The sequence below is a fragment of the Cherax quadricarinatus genome, chromosome 69, assembly GCF_038502225.1.
Source record: "Cherax quadricarinatus isolate ZL_2023a chromosome 69, ASM3850222v1, whole genome shotgun sequence".
Lineage (NCBI taxonomy): Eukaryota > Metazoa > Arthropoda > Malacostraca > Decapoda > Parastacidae > Cherax > Cherax quadricarinatus.
Genome location: NC_091360.1, coordinates 13047774 through 13060273, shown reverse-complemented (window position 1 = coordinate 13060273; position 12500 = coordinate 13047774). Strand labels below are relative to the sequence as shown.

At 45.8% G+C, this 12500-nt stretch overlaps 1 protein-coding gene across 1 annotated transcript in view; it reads right to left on the bottom strand.

Annotated features, from left to right (window-relative positions):
• Positions 1-12500, bottom strand: part of LOC128701904 (organic cation transporter protein-like) — a 115602-nt gene that overhangs the window by 23703 nt on the left and 79399 nt on the right. The window lies entirely within an intron of this gene.

The following is a 12500-nucleotide window of genomic DNA, read 5'->3' as shown; positions in this document are numbered from 1 at the left end:
TCGTTCAGGACCCTGTACACCGTGTACGTTAGGCCCATATTGGAGTATGCAGCACCAGTTTGGAACCCACACCTAGCCAAGCATGTAAAGAAACTAGAGAAAGTGCAAAGGTTTGCAACAAGACTAGTCCCAGAGCTAAGAGGTATGTCCTACGAGGAGAGGTTAAGGGAAGTCAACCTGACGACACTGGAGGACAGGAGAGATAGGGAGGACATGATAACGACTTACAAAGTACTGAGAGGAATTGACAAGGTGGACAAAGACAGGATGTTCCAGAGACTGGGCACCCCAGCACGGGGACACAGTTGGAAGCTGAAGACACAGATGAATCACAGGGATGTTAGGAAGTATTTCTTCAGCCACAGAGTAGTCAGGAAGTGGAATAGTTTAGGAAGCGATGTAGTGGAGGCAGGATCCATACATAGCTTTAAGCAGAGGTACGATAAAGCTCAGGGTTCAGGGAGAGTGACCTAGTAGCGACCAGTGAAGAGGCGGGGCCAGGAGCTTGGACTCGACCTCTGCAACCTCAACTAGACGAGTACAACTAGGTGAGTACACACACACACTCTCTCTCTCTCTTCTGTAAATACCTGGATATAGCTGGGAGGGAAGATTGGGAGGCAGAACTCAGAAAAAGGGAGGAAGAGTTGGGAAGAAAGCTAGAAGAGCTCAGCAAGAAAATGGAGGAGAGGATAACTGCACAGAGCAGGAAATGGAAGCTACAAGCCATAGCAGAAGAAGCTAAGATACAGTGCTTAGAGAAACTAAAAACTCTGAAACAGCCTAAAGAACCAAAGAAGAGTACAGCCATGACATCATAAACTTCTATATCAGTCATAGACGAGGGGACTGTAGGGAGCAAAGGAGCTATACTGTATGCAAAGGCACTCTCAGACCCATGTGTGGCTCAGGAAAAGACGAAGAGCACATCAAGAAGAACTGAAGGGACTAAAGACAATGAAGGAGCTAAGCTCCTGCAGTGGCCAGGAACAGCTGATCAGGAAAGACAGACCACTAAGCACAGGGGCATCAGCCATGGAAAAGATCAAAGGAAGGAACGCTTCAATAGAAGGATCTAAATCACCTCAGGGGATGCAAAGGGAGATGCAGTGGGAGGAAGAAAGGGAGAGGTCAGTTTTTGTCTATGGGCTCCAGGAAGTTTAAGGGAGAACCTATGATGCAAGAAAACAGAAGAAGAAAAAAGTGATTGAAAGTATCATGAAAGCAATAGGTGAGGACGACATGATCCAGTCGATAAATTTTTGGTGAACTGGTTGGTTTGCAAGAAGAAGAAAAGACCAGACAAAGTTATTTTCAAGTCAGAATCAGCTCGAAACAGGATCCTGCAGGAGAAAGCACTACTAAGGGACAAATCAGAGTACTGGAGGGTGTACCTCGATTGAGACAACACAAGAAGAAAGGATGATACTGAAAGAGAGGTTACAAAGATGAAAGGAACGAGAGGCAATGACGGAGATAAGAACTCAGACCCAGGTAGGAGAGCAAACCACACTCTCCTCCAGAAACACCCACATGTAGACAGCCTGTACTGTCTGCACAGACAGCCCATGCTGTCTGCCAGCTTAGTTCATATTTCGCGCCACTCAAGTGCTGCCATCTATAGGCCTTGCCACTTCAGTATGCCCAGACTTGCCTCACCCTCACTCACACAGCGGCCTGGCATCAAGACACAAGGCCTCCCAGCTCTCTCTCGTGGGCATGGCCCTGCCCGGGCCATGGGCACAAACACACAAGCCTGTGTAACCCACCACTACTTAACAATAAACTAAGAAGCCTCCGAAGAAGTATATCATTCACACCCTGCTTACAGCCTACCAAACAAACACCTTTATATTGGTACCAGCGGTGGTCGCAGCGTTGTGTTTACCCTGGAGAGAGGAAGGAGAGGTATGAAGTCACCTTCACTTCATCACCCTACATAAGAAGCATCCGTCTCTCAACGAGTTATCCTGATGTCGTGTCTGCACGTTTGAGCATCCAGACACAGGTACAAGCAGGATCCAGCCGAAATTTGCCGAATTTCTTCGAGAATTGTGAGTGGCGTCCCAGCGTCTCACGCTACAGTGTCCCACGCTGTTTCTCAAGTCACGTGTTCAGCGTCACTTGTATGTTGCTGTTGTTGTTCAGCTCAGCACAGCTGTTTCAGCAAGCCAGAGGTGAGTCTTGTGGTGATTTCTGCGTCCAGTGTGAGCTTCTCCACGTGTTTGTGGGTGGGGGAGGAGAGGAGAGGAGAGGAAGTGGCTGTTCCTCACCTTGCCCATGCTCGCCCTCCTCACGCTCACCCGTCTACCATACACCACTCACCACTGCCCACTCCCTCTGCTGTGTTTTCTGCTGTTTTTCGTATGAATTCATTGCCAGTGCTGTGTATCCGAGTGCCCGAGGCCACTCGAAGCTACGTGGATTACGACGTCACGTGGGTGTGGGCGATCACGTAGACCTACAAAGCCACGTGAGTTACCAGATATCCCAGGCCTCATGCTGTGGTCTGCTGCCCGCATCACATCGACGCCACCCACGATGCTGCCCGACTTCATGACGTCACGATGTCTGCTGACGTCACCTCACGATGTCTGCTGACGTCACCTCACGATGTCTGCCTGACGTCACCTCGAGATGTCTGTTGACGTCACTGCTGCTGACGTCACCTTGCGACATCACGCCTGACATCACATGATGTCACATCGAGTGTTCTAGTAATTATTTCAGTATTGTCGAGAAGATTGAGAGAAAATATATGTCGTGTGTTAATTCCTCTTAGTCAGTGTTCTCACATTTTAGTATATGTCTTAGTGTCAGTTTTATGCGCAGAAAAGCATCATTTGCTAGTTTAAGCCATGTTGTACCGTATGTACAGCGGTGTGTTTTTAAAGTTTCGTGTGTCCAGTGAGGTCTGGCCCACCCAGACCTGTGTAGCACCACTGTGTTAGTCACCCGCCTGACCAGTGTTTGACAGCTGATTTCTCAGCCCTGAGCGTATGAGCCCCCTTGTACAGAAAGCTTTTATGCTCGTCGCTCGTGATGTTCTGCAGAATCGTACCTGCTACGATTCCCATCGAGATTTGTTTCACTTCACCTCCAGACCGTCAGAGTGCAGTTATATGTAGAGAAACAAGTCTGGGGACGCTTAGACTAACCTCTGCTATAACTCCAGCTGTCGAGAGATGATACTCGTCAAGCCGCAGCCAGCCCTGTCGGCAGGCGCTGTGTCAGCCTCGTGTCACAAGCTTCAGTGAGCAGCCTGCACAAAGAAGATGTCACTTTGACTGCTAGCTCTCTCACTGCAGTCTGGTGTATGATGTTACGACTCCCAGATGTTTCGCCCAGTCGTCTCTGCCACGACTTGCTCCACAACTCGCTCCACGCTCGCCGGCAGTGATAGCCCAGCGACAGTACCAGTCGAGAAGTGTCCTCCTGAGTCGCTTGCCAGAAGTCCTGCCCAGTTGCCGAGTTTTGTCGACGCCTCACTCGAGGGCACCAGCATGTCGTGCCCCAGGTTGAGTGAAAACCTGCAGCGACTCCTACGATGTCTGCTTCACCGTTCCAGAGGAGACCGTACCCTGTTACGTCACAGCTCAGCCGCAGCGATGTCTCCCGTGTTGCAGTATCTGTCCAGACGCAGGAAGGCGTGCAGTGATACTCATCGACGCTCACTGCCTTTGACCACGATGTTTAGCACACCCCACATGTTTTTTTCTTCCCTCCCTGTAGGAAGTTTTTTTTTTCCATGTCCATATGTATATATATGTTTTTATTTTGTGTTCTGTGCCCTGTTCCTACGAGAGAGAGACCGAGTTTCTTTTACTACCAGTATTGTCGCGTCGGGACGACGCGCGGTAGGTGGCCGAGCGTATGTAGACAGCCTGTACTGTCTGCACAGACAGCCCATGCTGTCTGCCAGCTTAGTTCATATTTCGCGCCACTCAAGTGCTGCCATCTATAGGCCTTGCCACTTCAGTATGCCCAGACTTGCCTCGCTCTCACTCACACAGCGGCCTAGCAGCAAGACACAAGGCCTCCCAGCTCTCTCTCGTGGGCATGGCCCTGCCCGGGCCATGGGCACAAACACACAAGCCTGTGTAACCCACCTACGACTTAACAATAAAGTAAGAAGCCTTCGAAGACGTATATCATTTAACTACCCGCTACCAGCTACCAAACAAACACCTTTATACACAGAAGTAATCTAACCATGACAACTGAACAATCTGAACCAAAACCCACACACTATTCCCTCTGTCCCCACCCCCCACATCACAAACCTCACACCTACAGCAAGCCCCCATGGGCACTCTGCCCCCACCCACCTCATCACAAACCCCACCCCAACCACAACCCCCCTAGGCCCCTGCAAGGGCTCCCACTAACCCAACCCCACTATTCTCTCTGGCCCAGAGTTGTAGAAAAGAAGTGGAAGGTTTGGTATACGAATGCAGATGAAATAGCGAATAAATGTGAGGATTGCCATGAAAAAAATCAACGACACATCCCCAGACATCATAGAGGTCAAAGAAATGAAATTAACTGAGGTAATAATAGAGGCAATCTTTCCTCCTGGATATCAGATTCTGAGGAAAGATAGGAGCAGAGGGAGAGGAGGGATTGCACTGCTCATTAAGAACCGATGGGGGTTTGAGGAAATGGAAGGAACAGACGAGATTGAAGAAAAGGATTACATAGTAGGTACAATTCAGTCTAGGAAACATAAGGAGGTCATTTCAGTGATGTATAACCACCACAGAACTACAGGAGTCCAAGAGAGGATTATGAAGAGAGCAACAGAGCAATGGTGGACACACTAGCTGAAGTGGCCAGAAGAGTTCACTTTAGCAGAGGAAAGTTACTGGTTATGGGCGATTTCAACCACAGGTAGACTGACTGGGAAAACCTGGAGCCATACGGGGGTCCTGAAACATGAAGAGCCAAGATGTGTTCACCCTGAGCAGCTCGGTCATTCAGGACATCACATATGAGAGGCCCCTTTGAGCTAGTGATCACGTGGATTTTAGCTTTGAATAAATACATAGTAGAGTTACAAGTGGAGAGGGAAACATGAGTTGAATGGGAAAAGCCAAACTATAAATGAAATGATGGAGTATGTAATAACAAAATGCAAGGGAGCAGAGGAAAAGTTTGTTCCCGAGAGCAACAGAAATAATGGGACGACCAGAACAAGCCCTTGGTTTACCCGACGGTGTAGGGAGACAAAACCCAAGTGCATGTGAGAATGGAAAAAGTACAGAAGGTAAAGAACCCAGGAAAATAAAGAGCTTAGTCAAAGCGTCAGAAACGAGTATGCACAGATAAGGAGGGAGGCCCAGCAACAGTACGAAAACAACATACATCGAAAGTCAAATCTGACCCAAAACTGTTTTATAGCCTCATCAGGAGGAAGACAACAGTGAAGGACCAGGTAATCAGGCTGAGGAAAGAAGATGGGGAGTTCACAAGAAACGACCAATAGGTATGTGATGAGCTCAACATGAGATTTAAGGAAGTGTTTACAGTGGAGACAGAAAGGACACGGAAGACAAAACAGAGGGGTACACCAGCAAAGAATATACCGACAAGTGTTGGATGACTTACACACAACCGAGGAGGAGGTGAAGAAGCTGCTAACTGACCTTAAAATCTCAAAGGGGGTGGGACTGGACAACATCTCTCCGTGGGTTCTTAGAGAAGGAGCAGAGATGCTGTGTGTGCCACTAACCACAATTTTCAAAACATCCCTTGAAAATCGGAAAATACCTGAGGTATGGAAGATGGCAAATGAGACCGAAACGCGGCACTAAATTACAGACCAGTGTCACTGAGGAGTATAGCATACAAAGTCATGGAAAAGATTGTCAGGAGGAGAATGGTGGAGTACCTGGAATGGAACAAGATTATAAACAACCAGCACGAATTCATGGAAGGCAAATCCTGTGTCACAAACCTACAGGAGTTTTATGACAAGGTAACAGAAGACACGAGAGAGACGGGTGGGTTGATTGCATTTTCTTGAACTGCAACAAGGCCTTCGACACAGTTCCTCACAAGAGATTAGTGCAGAAGCTAGAGAATCAGGTATGCATAGCAGGAAGAGCACTGCAACTGATCAGAGAATACCTGATAAGGAGGCAACAGCAAATCATGGTACGTGATGAGATATCACAGTGGGCACCTGTGACGAGCTAGGTCCCACAGGGGTCAGTCCTAGGACCAGTGCTATTTTTGGTATATATGAATGACTTGACTAGAGGGATAGACTGAGAAGTGTTCCTGTTTGCAGATGTGAAGTTAATGAGGAGAATTAAATCAGATGAGAATCAGGCAGGACTACAAAGAGACCTGGACAGGCTGGACGCTGGTCAAGCAGCTGGCTCCTAGAATTTAACCCCGCCAAATGCAAAGTCATGAAGATCGGGGGAAGGGCAAAGAAGACCGCAGACGGAATATAGGTTAGGTGGCCAAAGACTGCAAACCTCACTCAAGGAGAAAAATCTTGGGGTGAGTATAATACCAAGCACGTCTCCGGAAGCACACATTAACCACATAACTGATGCAGCATATGGGCGCCTGGCAAATCTAAGAATAGCGTTCTGATACCTCAATAAGGAATTGTTCAAGACTGTACACCGTGTACGTCAGGCCCATACTGGATTATGCAGCACCAGTTTGGAACCCATATGTGGTCAAGCAAAGTGATATATTAAGGATGAAGCTAGGTATGCAAGTTGGAGGAATGATAGACAAGAACAGGGACAATACACGTTGAAAGAATTGTTCAGCAGAATTGTTGTTCTGATCACATTAGGGAAAGGAGGGTTTTTAATAGTAGCTTTGAAGTGGCTGGCAGATAAAGGAGGACTGGAGTTTTCAGGTTGAGTGTTTGAGATTTTAGGTCCTTTTAGAAAAGCAAACTGAGTTTTTACAAAGATTAAGCGAGATGCTGGGAATATTAGAGGTTTTTGTGTCTAGTATTATACTTGTGAGTTCTGTTGTAACTACCAAGAAAAAGTTTCAGGGTGGGATTGATATTAGAATTTCTCCCATATATATAGTATGCACAGTAGTACAAGTGAATTTTATATATAATAAGTAGGGTGTGAAGCATGGGTTGTGAATGTTGCAGTAAGGAAGAGGCTGGGGGCAGTGCAAATGTGTCTATAGTCAATGCATGGTGTATATATTATGCAGAGAATTTGTAGTGTGGAAATTAGGAGGTTTGGAATTACTAAAAGTATTATTCAGAAGGGTGAGGAGGAGTTGAGATGGTTTGGTCCTTTAGAGAGGGTGGAGCAAATTAGAATGACTTAGAGGGTGTATAAATCTGTAATGGAAGGAGGAAGAGTAAGGGTCGTCCTAGAAAAGGATAGAGGAAAGGGAGTAAAAGAGATTGTGTGTGCAAAGGGTTTGGATATACAGCAGGCATGTGTGAGCATGTTAGATAGGAGACAGGAAACGAATGGTTTTTGGGACTTGAGAAGCTGTTGGAATGTGAGCAGGGTAATATTTTGTGAAGGTATTCAGGGAAATCAGTCAGCCAGACTTGAGTCCTGAAGGTGGGAAGTACAATGCCTGCACTTTAAAGGAGGGTTTTGGGATATCTGCTGTTTGGAGTGACACCTGAACTGTTTCTTTCTTTTTTGGGTCACCCTGCCTCGGTGGGAAATACCTTGCGGGTTTAAAAAAAAAAGTAGGTTCAGGTTTTTGAAGAGTGGGGGAGTGTGATGTCTGCCAGTGGACTGAGTAATCATTCATATAGCTGATTTTTGTACTTACTTTTGGTTTAATATAACTTGCTGTAGTGGTTCCCTAGGCTCAATTAACATAGGTGAGGTAGGAATAGATTAAAAGAGTACAATATAATTACTGTTGTTCGAGGTACATGGTAAAGTGTCTTGGAGAGGATGCCAACTGATTTGGATACTCCTGTCCTCCAGTGTCGTCAGTGCCTGACGACAATGGAAGACAGGAGGGTTAAGGGAGGTATGATAACGACATACAAAATACTGCAAGGTGAACAGAGATGGGACACAGAAACATGGGGTCACAATTGGAAGTTCAAGACTCAGATGAGTCAAAGGGATGTTAGGAAGTATTTCTTCAGCCATTGAGTAATCAGGAAGTGAAATAGTCTAGAAAATGAAGTAGTGGAGGCAGGACCCATATATAGCTTTAAGACAAGGTATGATAAAGCTCAAAGAGCAGGGGGAAAGAGAGAGGACTCAGTAGCGATCAATGAAGAGGCGAGGCCAGGAGCTGAGTCTCGAACCCTGCAACCACAAACAGGTGAGTACACATGCACGCAAACACAAATGAATGAAGTCAACCTACAAGAAAGGGGACTACGCAGGAATGAGAAACTTCCTGAACGGGGTTCAGTGGGACAGATAACTGGCAGGGAAGTCAGTAAACGAGACGATGGAATACGTAACAACAATATGCAAGGAAGCTGAGGAGAGGTTTGTACCCAAGGGTAACAGGAATAATGAAAAAGCCAGGATCAGCCCATGTTTCACCCAATCGCGCAGGGAGGCAAAAACCAAGTGTGCTAGGGAATGGAAGAATTATAGAAGGCAAAGGACCCAGGAGAATAAGGAGAGCAGTCGTAGAGCCAGAAATGAAATTGCACAGGTAAGAAGGGAGGCCCAACGACAGTATGAAAACGACATAGCAGTGAAAGCCAAATCTGACCCGAAGCTGTTATACAGCCACATCAGGAGGAAAACAATAGTCAAGGACTAGGTAATCAGGCTAAGGAAGGAAGGACGGAGGAGAAACAACAAGAAATGACTGTGAAGTATGTGAGGAACTCAACAGTAGATTCAAAGAAGTGTTCACAAAGGAGACAGAAGGGACTCCAGAAAGTGCTGAGTGAGCTAGGTACCTCAAAGGAGATGGGGCCAGATAACATCTCTCCATGGGTCCTGAGAGAGAGAGCAGAGGCGCTATGTGTACCCCTAACAAAAATATTCAACACATCTATCGAAACAGGGAGATTACCTAAGGTATGGAAGACAGCAAATGTAATCCCAATTTTTGAAAAAGGAGACACACATGAAGCATTAAATTACAGACCAGTGTCACTGACATACATAGTTTGCAAAGTCATAGAGAAGAGTATCAGGAGAAGAGTGGTGGAACACCTAGAAAGGAATGATCTCATCAACATCAGCCAACATGGTTTCACGGACAGGAAATCCTGTGTCACAAACCTTCTGAAGTACTATGCCTGGGTGACAGCAGTAAGACAAGAGAGATAGGAGTGGGCAGATTTCTTGGACTGTAAGAAGGCGTTTGACACAGTTCCACACAAGAGATTAGTGCAAAAACTGGAGGACCAGGCAGGGATAACAGCGAAGGCACTACAATGGATCAGGGAATGCCTGTCAGGAAGGTAGCAGCGAGTCATGGTACGCGGCGAGGTGTCACAGTGGGCACCTGTGACAAGTGGGGTTCCACAGGGGACAATCCTGGACCGGTGCTGTTTCTGGTATTTGTGAATGACATGACGGAAGGAATAGACTCCGAAGTGTCCCTGTTTGCAGACGACGTGAAGATGATGAAAAGAATTCAATCGGACGAGGACCAGGAAGAACTACAAAGGGATCTGGACAGGCTGCAGGCCTGGTATAGCAAATGGCTCCTGGAGTTCAACCCCACCAAGTGCAAAGTCATGAAGATTGGGAAGGGCAAAGAAGAGCACAGCTGGAGTACAGTCTAGGGGGACAGAGACTACAAACCTCACTCAAGAAAAAAGATCTTGGGGTGAGTATAGCACCAGGCACATCTCCTGAGGCGCACATCAACCAAATAACTGCTGCAGCGTATGGGTGCCTAGCATACCTAAGAACAGCATTCCGACATCTTAATAAGGAATCGTTCAGGACCTTGTACTCTGTGTATGTTAGGCCCATATTGGAGTATGCGGCGCCAGTCTGGAACTCATATCTAGCCAAGCACGTAAAGAAACAAGACTAGCCCCAGAACTAAGGGGTGTGTCCTACGAGGAGAGGTTAAGGGAAATCGACCTGACGACACTGGAGGACAGGAGGGATAGGGGGGACATAATAACAACATTTAAAATACCGAGAAGAATTGACAAAGTGGACAGAGACAGAATGTTCCAGAGATGGGACACAGCAGCAAGGGGAGACAGTTGGAAATTTAAGACACAGATGAATCACAGGGATGTTAGGAAGTATTTCTTCAGTCACAGAGTAGTCAGGAAGTGGAAAAGTTTGAGAAGCGATGTAGTGGAGGCAGGATCCATTCATAGCTTTAAGCAGAGGTATGATAAAGCTCATGGTGCGGTGAGAGTGACCCACTAGCGGTGAGTACAACTAGGTGAGCACACACACACACACACACACACACACACACACACACACACACACACACACACACACACACACACACACACAGGCAGGACTACAAAGAGACCAGGACAGGCTACAAGCCTGGTCCAACAACTGGATCCTTGAATTTAACCCTGCCAAATGCAAAGTTATGATCATTGGGGAAGGGCAAAGAAGACCACAGACACAGTATAGTCTAAATGGCCAAAGACTGCAAATCTCACTCAAGGAAAAAGATCTTCGGGAGTGTATAATACCGAGCACATCTCCTGAGGCGCACATCAGTCAGATAACTGCTACAGCGTACGGGTGTCTGGCAAACCTAAGGATAGCATTCCGATACCTAAGTAAGGGATCGTTCAAGACTCGGTACACCATATACGTCAGGCTCATACCGGAATATGCAGCACCAGTTTAGAATCCACACCTGGTCAAGCACGTCAAGAAATTTGAGAAAGTGCAAAAGTTAGCAACAAGACTAGTCCCAGAGCTAAGGGGATTGTCCTACGAGGAAAGGTTAAGGGAAATTGGCCTGATGACACTGGAGGACAGAAGGGTCAGGGGAGATATGATAACGACATATAAAATACTACACGTAATAGACAAGCTGGACAAAGACAGGGTGTTCCAGAGATGGAACACAGAAACAAGGGGTCACAATTGGAAGTTAAAGACTCAGATGAGTCAAAGAGATGTTAGGAAGTACTTCTTCAGTCATAGAGTTGTCAGGCAGTGGAATAGCCTAGAAAGTGACGTAGTGGAGGCGGGAACCATACATAGTTTTAAGACGAGGTTTGATAAAGCTCATGGAGCAGGGAGAGAGAGGACCCAGTAGCAATCAGTGAAGAGGTGGGGCCAGGAGCTAAGACTCGACCCCCTGCAACCACAAATAGGTAAGTGCACACACACACACACACACACACACACACACACACACACATATATATATATATATATATATATATATATATATATATATATATATATATATATATATATATATATATATATATATATATATATATATATATATATAATAAGAAAGAAGAAACACTGCAACAGGCCTACTGGCCTATGCGAGATAGGTCCAATTCTCCTACTGGCTTAAGCTCACTGATCTAGTGACCTTAAGCTCACTGACCTAGTGACCTTATGCTCACTGACCTAGTGACGTCACTGACCTAGTGAGGTTAGACACGTCGCTTAATGGAGGAGGACGGCATCCGACCTATTAGCACAAGCTAGTTAGGTCAAACTCACACTCACCCACACCCATTGATGTACTTATCTAACCTATTTTTAAAACTACACAACGTCTTAGCTTCTATGACGGTATTCGGGAGTTTGTTCCACTCATCCACAACTTTATTACTAAACCAGTGCTTTGCTATATCCTTCCTGAATCTGAATTTTGCCAATTTAAAGCCATTGCTACGAGTCCTGTCTATGTTAGATCATTTTAGCACGCTATTTACATCCCCTTTATTAATTCCTGTTTTCCATATATACACTTCAGTCATATCCCCCCGAATTCTACGCCTTTCTACAGAGTACAGAAACAGGACCCTCAGTCTATCCTCATAGGGAAGATTCCTGATACATGGGATCATCTTTGTCATCCTCCTCTGTACGTTTTCCAGAGCATTTATATCCATTCTGTAATACGGTGACCAAAACTGCAAAACGTAATCTAAATGAGGCCTAACTAAAGATATATAGAGTTGAAGAACAACCTGAGGACTTCTATTATTTTTACTTTTTGCTATGAAGCCAAGGATACTTTTAGCTTTACTGGGAACACTAATGCACTGTTGTCTTCGTTTCAGATTACTGCTAACGAGAACTCCTAAATCCTTTTCACAATCCGTAATATTAAGAACTACATTACTTAGGTTATATATGGCATGTTATTTTCCTGTCCAACATTTAGAACTTTGCATTTGTCTATATTAAACTGCATCTGCTACTTGTCCAACCATTGCATCAGTCTATTCAAATCATCCTGGAGTGTTCTAGTGTCCTCATTAGAATGAATTATAGGGCCTATTTTGGTGTCATCAGCAAATTTGTTTATATCGCTATTTATTCCCTCATCTATATCGTTTATGTAGATTGTGAACAACAAGCGGCACAGCA